We start from the raw sequence: 13,606 nt of genomic DNA, 5'->3' as shown, positions 1-13,606 counted from the left end.
CTTTACTTATGAAATGGCTAACAGCACGTTACAATCACAAACTCTGAATCAGAATCGCCAAATTAGACTCTCAGATCCAACAATACGCTATAAAATTGGCGGCGCAGCAATGGACTCAGGTTTGCGAAGGAGCGCATGGTAATCTCAGCACTAAAATGACCTGGCAATTGCTACCGCACCTGCTCGACCCCACCAAGTCTAGGACGCACAATAACCACCAGATGAATAAACTGCTGCATGAACATGCAGCCGACCTGCTAACCATGTTCGGCAACCTGGCCTCCAAACATATGCCCCCTCCTACGCAAATACCCATGCCCGACTATGCTGGTGAACCCAATGAGGAGCTTTGCAGTCCCATCACAGAAGCGGAGGTTCGACATGCCCTCAACCAAGTGCGAACCACCACGGCACCAGGCCCAGACTCTGTGACCAATAAAACGCTTTGCAACCTCGATGAGCAATCCATACGCAAACTCACCGAGTATTACAACCACTGTCTCGAAGAGGGGAAGATACCCGAACAATGGAAAGCAGCCAAAGTGATCTTCATTCCAAAGCCGAATAAGCCAATGCACATTGATAACTTCCGTCCAATTTCTCTCACTTCATGCATAGGGAAGATCTTGGAGCACGTAATCCACCTACGCCTCTCCAAATATACCGAACATAATCACTTGTTCCCTTCGGAAATAACTGGCTTTCGCAAATCTCTTTCTTGTCAGGATGTCATGCTAAGGCTCAAAGAAGACATTATCGAACCGGGCGACGCACGTGACACACAAGCGTTGCTCGGCCTCGACCTCAAGGGTGCCTTCAACAACGTGTTCCACTTGGCCATACTACGCGAACTTAGCAGTATGAACGTCGGGGAACGAATCTATCACTATATACGCAGCTTCCTCACGAAGCGCACTGTGACGCTACAATTAGGTAGCGAACAATCTGGCCAAATAAGTTTCGGAAGCACTGGCACGCCCCAAGGGGCAGTACTTTCCCCCCTCCTCTTCAATTTGGCTATGCGACCTTTAGCTTTCACTCTCAAGAAGATTCCTGACCTCCGATTCACACTGTACGTGGATGATATTACGCTGTGGATGACCGGAGGTTTTCACGGGCACATCCAAGACACCCTCCAAACAGCAATTGATCAGGTCGAATAAGTAGGTCACGAGTTGAATCTCAGGTGCTCCCCCACCAAATCACAGCTTCTCCTTCTGTGCCCCGCGAGATGCTACAGGACTTCACCCCCGAATATCCAACTCAAGATTGAAGGGCACCCAATACCCCAAGTAGAAGGATAAGGGTCCTAGGATTGCACTTCCAATATAACCGAACAAACCAGCATACCTTGCAAGCACTACAAAAAACGGTAGATAATAAGCTCCGCCTAATAGGGAGGATTTCCAACAAACACGAAGGGCTTCCAGAGAAGGAGCTAATTCAGCTAATCAAGGCTTTTGTCTTAAGCAAAATAATCTTCGCACTACCGTATGTCTCATTCTCTAGGCAGGAAGAGGATACTGTGAATTGCTTGATCCGCAAAATACATAAAGTCGCTCTTGGTGTTCCAATTGGAGCATCCACACAAAGGGTGATGACCACGGCCACACTAAATACCCTTCAAGAATTAACTCAATCCCATCTATCATCGCAATACCACAGACTCCACAACTGAGGCTGGGCGTGAGATCCTGAGACAACTTCATCATGCTCCACCATTCAACGAGAGCAAGCGACATCAACTTCCTCCGAACATGCACGGCCAATACCACATCCAGCCCCTACCCAGAAACATGCACCCCGAATTTTACGTCAAACGCCGCAAGCTTCGAGCCAAGGCCCTACAACGCAGCTATTGACAGGCTGAATGAGTCTACTATGTGGACGCTGCAGCCTACACCCCTAAACATCGTTATGCTCCAGCGGTCGTAGACAACCAAGGCAACACTGTTTGTTCAGCATCAGCCAAGACCACCTCGGCGGGTGACGCGGAAGAGGCCGCCATTGCACTCGCATCGGGGCTATCCGATTGCGACGTCATCATTTGTGACTCTAAGACTGCTATCCGGAACTTCAGTAACGGCTACATTAACAACCTCGCGCACTCTCTACTTGCAGCTCACCCACCAGAAAACGACATCGCTCTCGTATGGACTCCAGCACATCAAGGACCCCACGGCGACGAAATGGCTCATGCCGCTGCTCGAGGATTCACGGACCGAGTGGCCGCAAATATGGGCCTAACTCAAGAACCCCATGACTCCCAACAACACACCAATAAAGACACACTCGTCACATTCTATGAAATTTGCCCACATTACCGACACCAACGCCTTATGTATCCACCTCTCTCTGTGCCTAGAACGCACCAGAGAGAAATACTGTGGCGACAACTACAAACTCGCACTTTTCTTACCCCGCGCACTTTGCACTTATTCTTTCCCGCCACATACCCGACACCCAAGTGTCGCTTTTCCCTGTCCCGATAGCAGATCTCTCCCATATCAAAACTCCCCCCCGCGCGCTCAAATCATTAATTAGTAGCGAGGAGCTGTGGGAGACTGCCCTGCGAAGCTTCGATTCCACCCTACAGGACCGAGTCCTGAGGTGGGCTGAGGAGGTAGCGGAGGCCTACCACGACGGCTAGACGTACTTCTAGCCACATAATGCGGTGACGGACGCCTGCTGGGACTGGAGTACTTAGACCTCCTTCTCTCCCCCCGGCCCCTCCTCTCTCTTAAAAGGGGAATAAAATTCATTCATTCATTCACTCACGCAAAAACACAGTTGCTCCAAAAGCAGACATCTGCGGGAAAGGGCGTTTTGTTGAACCATGTGGAAGAACTGACAGCGGCGCCGGCGCATGAGCGTGAGTCATTAGCGAGCATTGCGCAAGCAATCAGAGCCGTTTTGTTTCCACCGGAGAGGGAAATGGCAGGTAATGGTCTCGCGCGCGCTGAGCCGGCTTGGTTTTCGTTCACTTCATTCTCGGAAAACGGATGGGACGGCCACGCGTCGTGCGTTCTCCCGAGGAACTGGCAGCGTTCGACGAGCGGTGGCAATAGCTCGTCGGTGAAAGGGCTCGCCGACGGCACGCTGATCCAGCCGTTGAGGCCTACACATAGTCCGACGTAGCATGAACGTACGCACACGTTACGTTACGTTGGCGAGAACAACAGCCTCTATATATCGACCCATGGTTCGACGCACTGGCGTCCCCAACGTAACAGAACGTGGCCAACGCGCACCAACACACTCGGCATCTAAAGTTGGAACCGCATGGCGCGATTCTTGGCTCGAATGACGCGCGGCGGAAACGCTATGCAGGCGTCGTTTCCAGAAACGCGCCCACAAAAATCGCGTAGCCGCGGGATGCTGTTGGGAGTTGAAAAGAACACGTCGCGCGCGTTGCCGCCCTCGCGTGCACTAATAATAGTGCAGCACTGGGGGGAAACTCCCCGGTTTCGGTGGCAGAGGTAATTGGCGCAATCTCTGTATTGGGCGAACCTGAGAATCCGTTTCCCTTGTATGGCCTCGTAGATCGTCGCGCGCACGCGTGCCGATCCAGGTGGCCGAGCCCTTTCCCCCCAATTGTTCTACAATCGCCCTCCCTCGCAACTCCCTCACCTTCGACTATCTCCGCGCGCACACCGTGCGGCCCCGCCGGCCCGGCGCCGGCTCAGCCCGCTGCATGGCATTTCTTGTTTCGTTATCTGCTCTTATCGCGAAGCGTGCGCTGCTGTGCGTTGACCGGCGTGGGTAGTTTCGTCAGTTTCGTGGTCCTTAGTAGCTGTGTGCTTGTGCTCCGCGATGTTTCACCCGATGTTGCATCGCGATGTTGCATCGCGCAGTGGTACACAAATACCTCAAAAACAAGCCCTGCAAGGTTGCTCCGGGTGCCTAAAGACAACAGGTGAGCGCTCAGACCCAAGGACATCAGAAGGCGCATCTACACGAACACAGCCCTGTCCATGTGTGGGCTCCATGAGGCTCCGGACGTCGTTCCGCCTTGATTGTACTACACCTGCCTTTTCCCCGTAGAGAAAGCTGACAAATAGATGTTCCTCCTCATTGTCACCTGGTCTACGACTTGTGTTTTTCTGTGCCAAGTCTCATTCTGGAACTTCCGTAACTTGCCCAGCTTGTACAGCTAAATATTACTGTTCGTGTTTGTGTACTATCTCAGTAACCGCCGATGGGAAAACCGCGCGAAAAACCTTCATGGGTAGGCATGATACGCTTTTTTTCCTTCTGGAAAGCATGAGCATTGCAAGTGTCCTACATGCAGATTTTTGCAGTTCGTGTTTATTATACAAAGGAGTGCCCAGTAGGTACGACTTAGTGCCTTAAGTGACGTAATTTTATTATTAAGCATTGCATTCGGGTCGAAAGAAAAGTCGTGTTGTTGGCTTATTTTACCTGGTCTTTGATTGAGGAATAAGCCTTGCTGTGAATGTTGTCTATGTGCAGCTGCAAAAGCAGACTACCTTCTGTTCCCCTTCCCACCGTTACTCAAGTTGTGGTCAAGCGCAAAATAATGTGATAATGTGTATTCCAGTTTTTAGTACAATGTTATTTTTGTTCTGCCATGTCTGGCTGCGTATTGATATCATGATGTGCGATAAAATAAAAAGAAAAATACTTTTAGGCTTCCTTCTGAAACAAGTGACAGAAAGAAGGATGTGCAGCGATATCTGTAGAGCTAAGTATCCTAAATAGCCCGGAGGGCGAAGAAAGCGCTGCGTATATTCTCGCCTATTTGCTAACGTTACTGCTTTCCTATGGTAACACAGCGGCGGTTCGGCTTCGCTTTTGAGATGACATCTTCACTCCGGCAATTTTCTTCAAACTGTCCAAGGCTTCGTTAAAGGGCCCTGTCCTTACTGTCGTCTCATTATTGCCTTATTGCTGCGAAAGCAGCCAATAACCCATGGAACAAAAAAGACGGCGTCTGTTGTCTGAAGTAGTGTAAGTGCGCCACCTAATTTCCCAGTGGCTGCGACGCTATACGTCATGAGCACGCCTCAACGGAGCAGAGCAAGCGAGCGAGCGAAAGGGAACACATGCTTCTGCGATAACGCACCAGGTGCAGCGTGAGAGGAGAGGGCATCGCCGCGACGCCAGGGAGCCCTGGCTCTCACTCTCAGGAGCCTATGTTATCCACGCGTTCCCTGTGAGTGCAAGTTCTAGCCAGCGTTCTTAGTGCACCTCGGTAAGGCGAAATCAAAACACGGCAACCGTCTCAACACGCTCGCTTGCCCGCGAATGAATGAATTAAAAAGTTTAGTAAGCTTCTTGAGAGCATGCACCGAATGGAAGTGGTCCCTACTTCACAGGACAACATAAGCTATTCTTGCGCGCAAGGAACTCTAGTGCGCGCATTTGTACAGAAGTGCAGCATACATGCTTATTCCTCTAGCCCTCCGCGAAGCACAAGCGCCTTATTGAACTAATTGGATTTTTCAAAGTAAGTCTCTTCGGAGAATTTGTAAAGTACGACATACACACAAGCGCAGACTTGATAGTTTCGGATTGTAATTCAGATACATGAGAAAACATATTTCTCTTAGGCGAAAACTCAGAGAAAACCCTGTTTCTGCTGCCGTTTGAGGAGTGTCTCAGTGACCGCGGACGACAGGGGAAAGCAGAGTTTTCGGACAGTGTTTTCTACAATGTCTGTAGCAGTCGCAGCAGGCACTTTGCCACCAATGAGACGGACAGAGCGCCCACGCATCAAGGACAGGTATATTGTCTGCCCACGTACGTCATGCCCGCACGCACGTGTGCGGCATCGTCACGTGACCAAATCGCATGCGGACATAATTTGATGACGTTATCACGTCAAGCGTGACGCTACGCGATGAAGTCTTCGCTAAGCAATGATATCTCCTGATGACGTCATGTGATGCCTCTTGGAGGAGCCGCACACTTTGCGCTTCCCTCTTCTTTGCACCGTACCCGCGAGCGGCGAACATGGCGTGAGCACCGCGCATGCGCACATGAAAAATCCCGAGCAACAAAAGGATAACAGCTCCATTGTAAAGAATAAGAAAAATTTGAGGACGCTTCAGCTTCGTCTATACGAGTGGAAAGCGATAGCAATCAAAGACCTCTGGCTTCTTCGTAATGTTTTCCGAAAAACGCTGGCGGCGAAGGATGTGTATGAAGGCGAGCTTTCTGGTAGAAATGCGGCATCCTACGTGGGCCGATCCCTGAGGCTGTGCACAGCTGCGCATATAAATTGCATAATTTTCAGGTTTCTGTTACTGTTTCGCACTTTTAATATTTATGCCTGAGAAGATTTAACCAAAAGACGTGCGCTCTGTGTTTTATTTCATCACATGTGTTCTTGGCGTGTCATCCTCTAAATTCCAAGGAATAACTTTGTCACGAGTGTGCGAATTGGTATGAGCAACTTTAGTGATAGAATGATGCGGCAATGTAACCCGCAGGTACCCCATATTATATACCAAGGCGTGGCATATACATATACCTAAACATATGGGGCAAGTTTCGCTCATTGACAACTCCGCCTGCACCGACACCGATACGGGATTTTTCACGACACTAGTATCTTAAATAAGTACGCAAAGACCTTCGAAAATATTATAAATTAAGAACAACCACTTCAAAGTGACACCTCAACATAAAATTTCATTACAGCAAAGATAAAAATACAGACCATCGAATTACAAAGTTTAGGAAGCAAATTAAACTTTCATTAGAAGAAACAACTGCAATAGAATATTGCGACCAATTCCACTCGAAAATCATTTTCGTAAAGGACTCGCGAAATGATAGTGTTTTACAGGAGTACTCGCGAAATTGAGGCTTGCAGCCAACCCACTGAGAATAGTAGCATGGTTCTCTGAAACGCTTGTCGTTCTGAATGCCAACAGTCGAATAGTAAATGGTGTGAAACAATTTCAGGCGTGCACGACGACAATGGTGTAAGCTGTTTCATTTCAGAGCCTCTCCTTTACGGGTAGCACTCAAGTTTGTGTCATACTTACTTTTCAGGGACGAAGGTAGCTGCTCAATTTTGCACGCTTTCTAATTAAGTGGTGCCTTCAATAGTTGGCAGGTCTCAGACTACTTACGCGTAGTCAAGGGCAGACCTCACGTATGTCTTTTTGGGCTTAAATTTACGCTGCCCCTTTGTATGACTGACGTCGGCTCCCTGCCCGCTAACAAGCTTCCTCGCAAAAACTGTTTTGGTCCGCGCCTCTATTTGCACTTTGTCTATTTAGTTACTTAGATAACTTAGTTATATTTGGTTACCTAGATTAGTAAGTTACTTAGAATTGATTGGTAAGTATAGTTAGTAAGTTAACTATATTTGCTTAGTTACTGTAGCCAGGTAGGTGGTAGGTTATTAGTTTAGTTAGGGAATTATTTAATGAAGAGGCTAGCTTTGTTAGTTTGTTTGTTCTTTAAACCCTACTGTACACCACAGAGTCATTCCAAAACATGTGCACCCATTACATACAGAATCATTAACGAAGCTTGGACCATAATATTTAGAAACTCAGTAGCAGAAACAAGCTGGGCAGATGTTCTTCAACTTTCTGACCCCGTCGCAGCATATGGCGTCTTTATTAAAACAGTTACCGCGCTCTACAATCAAGCCTTCCCTAAAGTAGAATTCAAAAAGTGTAAAAAAGCCAAAAAGCCATGGATAAATGCCAACATTCTGAAAAGAATTAGAGAACGTGACAGACTATTTGCCTCGTTTATCATAACGAAAAATATGGACTGTTCGACTGAATATAAAAATTTTCGTAATAAGTTAAGATCTGATGTTAAAAAAGCCAGGACTAGCTATTACGAATATAAGTTTACTGTTATCTGCAACAACCCTAATTAAGTATGGAGTACACTAAACAAGCTAATCTCTAACAACAAAAGAGACGGCATCTCCGAACTTGTTATAAATGATTACAACGAAGGCGCCAAATAAAACAAAGGACGTAGGAAGGAGACACAAGACAACACGTGGCTGTCTTGTGTCTCCTTCCTACGTCCGTTGTTTTATTTGGCGCCTTCGTTGTAATCATGCATAACCAACTCGCCCACGAGCACGTGCTCAGTCGTTATAAATGGTGTGCCTTACACAGGGGCGTCGTTTGCTGACAAACTTAATGAGCACTTTCTTATATCAGGGGCTTCAAGTAAATCTCAGGCAAGTAACTGTGATTTTACAACGTATATCACGTCCAACATCCAAAGCTCAATGTTCATGTTTCTAACTACAGAATTAGAAATATGCACAGTAATCAAAAACCTAGAAAATAGCAGTGCGTGTGATACTGATGACATTAAAGCTCAACCTATCAAATCCATCAGTGACATGATTAGTCAGCCACTTACGCATATATGCGACCTGATTTTGTGTACCGGGATATTTCCAGATAAATAAAAAATTGCAAAAGTCTCTGTCATACACAAGGGAGGTGATAGAAATGATATAAGTAATTATAGGTAAATTAAGGTCCTACCAATCCTCTCGAAAGTAGTGGAACAAATTATAAACAATAGGTTGCTAAACTTCTGCAAGCGAAACGATATCATCGCCCAGCAGCAATACGGATTCCAGAAAAAGAAATCTACTGAAATGGCGCTAATAAACATTAAGGACAGGATAATAGACAATTTTGAGCAGAAAATATATACAATAGGTGCTTTTCTAGACTTTAAAAAGCCATTCGACTCCATTAAACACCCTATTTTACTGTACAAGTTATATAAATATGGCATTAGAGGAACGACTCTCATATTAATAAAGAATTACCTGTTAAATCATCACCAGTATACAAATATTACGAATGCAAAGTCCAGCTTAGATCAGATACATTATGGAGTTCCACAAGGATCAATCCTTGGGCCGCTGTTATTTCTGCTTTATATAAATGATATAATTAACATGCCCTCTACACCAGAAATAATACTGTACGCTGATGATACAAATGAATTCATCTGCAGGCAAGATCTATAAGTCCTCCCAGTAGAATCCAATGTATTGGTGGAAAATTTGTCCACGTGGGTCCACGGTAATGAACTAGAGTTAAACACTAAAAAAACTAAGTACGTTATATTCCGCGCTCGTAACAAGTGTCTAAAACAAGAAATACTTATCCAATTTCGCGATGAGTCTATCGAACGTATAGCAACACATAAATTTCTTGGTGTCATATTTCACGAAGATCTTGACTGGTCACCTCACATTGAAAAATTTCGCACTCGTATCTCTAGGTCCATTGGTATCATGTATAAAATAAAGGAGATTTCGCCGATCTGGCTAAAGAAACAACTATACTACACGCTGGTACATTCGCGTTTCCACTATTGTCTTCTTGTCTGGGGCACAGCACCTAAAACAAGCATAGAAAACATATACTTATTATAAAAGAAATTTTTGCGCCTAATAGATGATGCACCATACCTTAGCCACACTGCCCCATTGTTTAGAAAACACCAACTGCTTACACTGTGGAATGTTATAAACAGAAAGATATCGTAAGCTAGTTAAATAGAAATGCATTCCGATCCTACCGCATTTTTTCATCAGTATCTAACGAAAACACACACCTGCAACACCCGGCACATATCTTATAATAATGAAAAGATACGTACAAACTACGGAACCCAAAAACTTAGCTACATAGTTTCGAGTTTTTTAAACGATCACCATCCTACTGTAAATATCATCCAGGAAAGGAAATCATTCAAAGCTTTCAAAGATAGCATCACTGTGTATCTGTTGTCACTGAAGACATGACCACTCTTCTTTTGTTGTTGTTGTTTCTTACAGTATTTTCTCAATTGTAGATAAATGTACAATATGAAATAACTCCAGTTTCAATGTTAACCAAGCACTCTCTATTTCCATCTCGTTTAGTGCTTATTTTATGTGCTGAATGTCTTGTGCTCTCGAAAGGGAGCAAGAAGGGCGCAGACTCCTTGTCAGGCATCCACTTGCCTTTGGGTCTGCGCCCTAGGCAACTGTACCATACGTTGTCTGAATAAACTCTTTGACTCTTTGACATAGTTAATTTGTTAGCTTCAATATTTATAGTTTCCGTTCGCCAGTTAAGTAGTTCGGTTAGTTTTTAGGTATTTATGTAGTTCATTATCATTATTATACCAGTTTATTAGTTCAATTAGTTTTGCTACTGCAGTTCCTTAAGTTAGTTATTATTCAGTTTAGCTAGCTGTTTCAGTTAGCTAAGTCATTTGTTACGAAATTTGTTTATTACGTAAATTTAGTTTGTAGTGTAATTATCAGAGAAGTTAGAAAATTATATATATTAAATTTTTATTAGCCCAGTTAGGCATTAGATGCATAAGCAATAGTTCATTAGTTCAGCTAGTATGGCTAGTTAGCTAAGTTAGTTATTCTTTAGCTATGTTAGTAAAGTAAGGTAGTAGTGAGTTTAAATAAATTTGAACTTGTATGATTAGCTTAGTTCGCTATCACATATTGCAGCGCTCCTTGGGAGCGTTACAATTATGGTGCGCAACCAGGCGTGTCACGTGGAATTTTGTATTTCGCGGGCATCTGCAGTAAGCGGAAAAACACTAATTTCTAGTAGATCTAAAGTTAGAAACTGATTATTCGACCGTTTTGCAAAGCGCTCTACAACTTTGTAACTTGGATTTTTTTTTGCGTAACTTCGTTGCTTCCGAATTTCGTTAACTATTCTTGACTAATTATGAAATTAAGCAGAATACAAAAGTAGCGTGACCTACTCCTTACCATAATTACAAACATGCATTTCGTCCCGTCCTTCTAGAGTGCATGGGCATATTTTTAAATTCTGGCTAAAGTTAACTGGGGCTCCCTGTATATTGTGTACCCAATTCAATCAAGCTGGCTAGGGGGCTCTGTCACAATCTAGTTTCAAAGGGGATGCCAATAAATCATCATCATTACTCTAATCGTGAAATGCGCGCCGCGTAGCGTAATACACGCACCCTTTGATTGCAGTTGCATTTTATTGCAATAGGTTACACGCCATCTAGCATTTGCACAGATAGCGATACAAGGTAGATAGACAAGTCTTCAGGTAGAAAAAGAAGATTATAGGGATGCGTAAATATTCCTGTGATGAAAAACATTTGTAGTATACTTCATAAACCAAGCGGGATAAGGGACGGTCGCGGCTTTGTTTCAAAGAGGATGCCAATATATCCTCCTCTTCCTCATCATCAGAAGGAATGTCATTCAATCATCACCATTATCATTAGCATCGGCTATTGCAATTTCTTACGCAATGTAACATGCGCGCCGTGCAGCGTCGATACCTGGAAACATTGCATTGCAGTTCCGTTATCTTCCACCAGGTGCCCCGACATGTAGCACTTGCATATAGCAGTTGTATGCTGCATATTGCTTGGCCTGGTTCACTCAAGTAGGCTAGGTGACTATTTCTCACCACCCCGTTTCGACAGGGGGTGCCAATAAACCACCATCATCATCATCTACAGCATCGTATCTTGCCATGGATCAAGGGATGTGATATGTGCGTCACGTAGTCTCTTCGGTAACCGTTATGGCGCCCCCTCGCAAGGCACGAATCGCTGATGAAGAAGCGAATCGTACAGCTACGCGCTCGGCTGCAACCAGGCAATATCGGGGCTCTGCAGGCTGCTGCGCACAAGCTTGCCGCAGGTCCCCGGCAGTGCCGCCCGGACAGTTCAGATCGTTATCGCGAAAAATTTGGTGAACGCTTAAGCTTCGCCTTTAAGAGAGAAACGCAATAGCGTTCAAAGACCTCTTACTGCTTTTCATGGTTCCCGGCAAATGCAACTTATGCCACCGTAACGTTTACCGGGAAACGCTGGCTGCGAACGCTACGCACCACGATCTCCTGTAATTCTTTCGCACGTTTAGAATTTTCAGCCTCAGAAGAGCTAACATAAAGGACATGCGCTGTCGGTGTTATTTCTGAATACATTTGTTTGTGGACTCCTGTTCTAGAAATTCCGAGGAAAAACTTTGTAAAGGATGAAAGACAAGATATGGATATCTTTGGTGGTAGAGAAGTGGTTGGGCATGCGTGGTTCGGAATTTTGTACGAATTTTTTTCTTTTGCCGAGGCGCCGTCCGACGCTTGACGCCGACGCGGGCTCCTTAACGCTATCGCGTCAAAACTACGCGACGAATCTTCGCCCCGGAGATTAGGGGGGGGGGGGGATGAGGCCGTACCAATCATACAACGGTGCCGCGTATAATAAATATACACACGTGAGATCTGCCCATGGCTACGCGTGAGTAGTCTGGGACCAGCCAACCATTGGAGGCACCACTTAATTGGAAAGGGTGCAGCATTTAGCAGCTACCTTTGTCTCTGGACAGTAAGCATGACACAAACTTGATCGCTAGCCATACAAAAGAGACAGGCCACATTTAAAGATTGCTTTCCTAAAAGGCAAAGAAGAAACAAATCTGAAAAAGAAAGAAACAAGAGTCGGAAGCAACGCACAAACAAAAAGCACGAACAGTTTAACAAACTTTTACAAGTTGGTGACTTTCGCGTTGCGGCTCTGTACATATGGCTGACGGTGTCTGTGAAGAAAATGAGACACTTTCAAAGCTAGCATGTGGAGGGACAAATGAAACAACGACATACTAGAAGCCTAATGAAACGCACAATGGGTCGGGGCAAGCTGGCCTGTCCAGAGCAGCAGCGAACGACGTTTTCGACGCAGCCGACGACTTTGGGTCTCATGGCTGGGAGGTGAAACATGAAGGCTACTTTTTTTCTACCTACGCTGGCTGCGCGAGTGTAGCTAGTGTGGGAAGTCGCCTTTTTTTTTCTTGATGTAGAAAAGCGCAGCTCCGTCAACTTACGCGAAGCCTTTTTTATAGCTGTACTGCAGCATGAAAACTACACTACCGGGCATGAACCCACTACCGGTGAAACCGTGATTACTTGCAGCTGTAGTTGGCGTCTGTGCGTGGAGCGCGTAATCAGCCGCACGGCGAACTAGCCCTGGAAAGTAGTTGACACTTTCTACCCTGTGGTTTCCATGAGTGTAGACAGCAGACGGTGAGCAAGTAGGCAACCGCTTGGCGCCATTTTATTTGTAAATGTCGGCGCTGATATAGCTACGATAGTGAATCTTCACTGAAACAAGGGTAGCGAAGTCCTGGCGTGACAATGTGTCACAAAGAAAAAAGAGGTAATACTTCAAAAACATCAAATTATTTTACTCAGGGATGGCGCGGACTGTTTCATGCTCTGCGCTTTATTATACGCGTTGAGATTTGTATTCGTGCACTGCGCATTCGCGATGTATCTCTGAGCAGTTGGCCTAGATTTGTTGATGAAAGAAAACGCGTACCTGGGCGTTCAGATTTAGGCAAGGGCATACACAAAGCCAGCAAGTGCGGAGTTAGGCGGTATTCGGCTGCTGATGCAGATCAAGAGAGAGGAACTTTTATTGACTTAAACGATTTATGTGCAGTGGTCAGAGCCTTAATTTTAAGTCCAAGGCCCCGCAGGCCTCGGCCGCCCGCTTGACCTGTCTTATGAAGGACTGTTGTCCCGCCAGGTCTGAGCTGGTTAGCTGTGCCTCCCATTGCTCCATTGTGTTGTGT

This window comes from Dermacentor andersoni, chromosome 5 (genome assembly GCF_023375885.2).
Source record: "Dermacentor andersoni chromosome 5, qqDerAnde1_hic_scaffold, whole genome shotgun sequence".
Lineage (NCBI taxonomy): Eukaryota > Metazoa > Arthropoda > Arachnida > Ixodida > Ixodidae > Dermacentor > Dermacentor andersoni.
Note: the sequence above shows the minus strand (reverse complement) of the source record.